Raw genomic sequence first — 3,199 nt, 5'->3', positions numbered from 1 at the left:
CTATGATGAAGCATTCCCAAGCCTTTTTGTTCTTCTCCACTACGGCGTTGGGTATGGTAACACACGGTTCGCCTGAGTCGAGCAGAAAAGGTTTCTCCTTTGGGTAGAGCTTTATGTTAGCTTCCTTCACAAAGCCTTTCCAGAGCTCTGCTGGACTTGAAGTAGAGGGTGAAGCCGTAGGATTTGCAGGAGAGGGGACGTGGACGTCTTGTCTATCCTGAGGAGAGGTCGTTTCTATCACTGTTTCAATTCCAGTGTTTGTTGCAGAAGTGGTATCAGAGAATTTCGAAATAGGTACAGTAACTTCTGTAGCTAGGTTTTCAAGATTGGGGGAAACAATCTCCATGGCCGGATCTGCTTCGACAACAGCAGTTTGGGCATCAATTGCTGGAGAAAGGTCGCTTGCAGCCTTTCCAGCGGTGGAATCAGAATCAGGTCTCTGTTTTGCAACAGAGAGAGACTTTGATACAAAGGAACTCGGTGGAGACGAGTTTTGACGAGCGTGGGAAACAGTGGAACCCTTTCCTTTCGCCGATTTCTTCTTTGCCATCCCGGATGGGGCTGACAGGCGCCGGAGACGGCGACGGAGGAGGTGAAACGAAGAGGTCTTCAGGTTTGAGAGAGTTTTCGCATAGCGCGTGAGGCGCGTGATCGTTTTTTTTTTTTTTTTTTTTTTTTTATGGCACTCAGCATTCTTTCAAATTCCATACTTGGATTTTTACGACAAGTATATGAATAGTTCATAAAGAAAACTTACAGCAACAAGTAAATAAGAACCACATTAACTTGTTGAACCATGCATACTAAACAAAACGAGATTATGTTTCAATTCGGTTCCTACTAATCTCCCAAACTAAAAACACAAAAGAAAAGTAAAAGAAAGAGCTGAATGGTGTATCTGGTTTTGATAAAGAAGGGAGAGGAGAGACCCAGAGATACAGAGAGAGGGTCACAGACACACTTTGATGTCACTTTCGATCTGAAACATCTCTATCTCTCCTCAGAGATTCCCTTCTCAGGCCCCATTGTCTCTCTTTCTGTATATATTACAACTAAGAAACCCTCTTTACCAGCAATAAGCTATTATATATTATTTGGTAAAAGCAAAATCTTTTTATCTAAGCAAAAACAACAACACTAGATTGGAGTGGTTCGTCGCTTTCCCTTTGTACACTTCCGACAGATTCCCTTCGACTTCTCTCTTTTCACTATTTTTGTTTGTTTATTTTGTTTTATTTTTTCCTGGTTGAAAAGATTTACAGAAACATCATTTTCCTTCAGACTAATACATATATTCGTCTATCACAATTCCTTTCCCCCCCTACAGTTTCTTCTCTTTTGTACTTTTGTAATAGTTATCTTTGCATGTGTGAGTGTACGTATGGACATATTCATGGTAAGGGTTTTCATTTTTACCAGTTTGGTAATAAACGTACACATGCTCATGTATACATCATTTTTTATACATACATATATACATCATACATAATATAGTACGCTCAAGGGTGGTCCTAGATTATGGGAGCTATTAGTAAGAGTTCTTATAAACAATATTTTTTTCACAAATTTAAGGGTTTATTTTTAAGTAAATTATTTCTAAAATTTTAAGAGTTACAGCCTTACGTTTCGCTTGGCTATGGTCAAGACCATCCTGACCACACTATATAACCCTGACCACACTATACATATAAATATAGCATGCTTGATGTTAATAACAAATATCTTAAACTTAAAGTGTCATATGGCTTTCAATTGGTTGTGCGAAACGTATATAAATCGTCTTTCTTTTGTGGCCTGTTTCATGCTTGTGTATTGTTACATAACCTAAAAATGATAGTCGGAACGTAGTGATGGTCTTGGCTTTTAGTTTTTTATTTTCTTTTTGACGTGATGTTTTTGACTTTATTATTCTAAAGATTTATAAGGTGAAATATCTATGAATTTCTTTTCCAGTTTATCATTGGAGCTAAAGTTTGAAAGCCGGTATCCACTAGAAAAAACCTTTACTCTAATTGGCTTAAATGTTGACATTTTGCCTTCACTTCTTTATAGTACGGTTAACTTTTTATATAAAACACTCAAAAATGCAAGAAAAACATCCTTCAATTATTTTGTTCCACGCATCATATTGCATTACGAGGTTTGGCTATTTAATATTGCCATTTCATGACCAATTCGTTTCAATTTTTAGGTTAATACTTGTCGCATAGTTGCACTGTCCCAGGAATGTCATCGTGTTTGTTATTGAGTTTTAATGTATGCACCAAACCTCAAACCTTCAGTTTTTTCATAACTATTGCTCTGCTATATAAAACGTTCCATTTGTTCAATATAACTAGCCACCAAACAAAATTAGAAGAAACCTCAAGCCTTTGTGAACTGTTAAATGTTAATTTGATGTCCATGTAAAAAAACCGACAACATGAGTTGCATTGGTGACAAAGGGCGTCACATCAGTTTGCAGAATTGGTGAAATTTTCGTAAAATGTTGCTGAAATTTTCCAGAAATTCAATTTGGTTTTGTAAAAGCGGGAGGCCAACAGTGTAGTATTCACATGTTTCGAATCAATATTTCAAAAGTATCCGTGGGCGAATACTTAAAATTTACTAGCCAATGTATACTGTGAGTTTTTGTTTTTTGTTCAAACAATCAACGTACAGTGTGAGCTGTGTTTATGTAAATTTGTAAGTTTTCAAGGGTAAAAAGAAAAGAGAAATTCTTGAACCTCTAGATTCTCCAACCAATAGTGTTTGAGTAATTGATATTTGATATCTTTTAAAAAAGAAAACAAAATTAAATTTCTAAATAAAACAATATTTTTAAAATAAAACAATAAAAATACATAAAAATAGTTACAAAAAAAAACAAATATTGTTAAACCGTTAGCAAAATATTAAATCCTATACCCTAAATCGTAAACTCCAAACCCTAAATTATAAACCTTAAATCTTGGATAAACCGTAAACCATTGGAAAATCTTAAACCCTAAATCATACATTAAAAACTAAATCTTAATAACACTAAACCCTAAACCCTAATCACTAAACCCTAAACAACCCTTGGATAAATCATAAACTCTAGGGTTTAATTTTAAATATTTTTGATTTAAATCATAGAGTTTATGATTTATCCAAGGGTTCAGGGTTTATCCAAGAGTTTAGGGTTTAGTGATTAGGGTTTAGGGTTTAGTGTTATTAA

The sequence above is a fragment of the Brassica oleracea genome, chromosome C4 (assembly GCF_000695525.1).
Source record: "Brassica oleracea var. oleracea cultivar TO1000 chromosome C4, BOL, whole genome shotgun sequence".
Lineage (NCBI taxonomy): Eukaryota > Viridiplantae > Streptophyta > Magnoliopsida > Brassicales > Brassicaceae > Brassica > Brassica oleracea.
The sequence above is the reverse complement of the archived record's forward strand: the minus strand, read 5'-3'. Positions refer to the sequence as shown.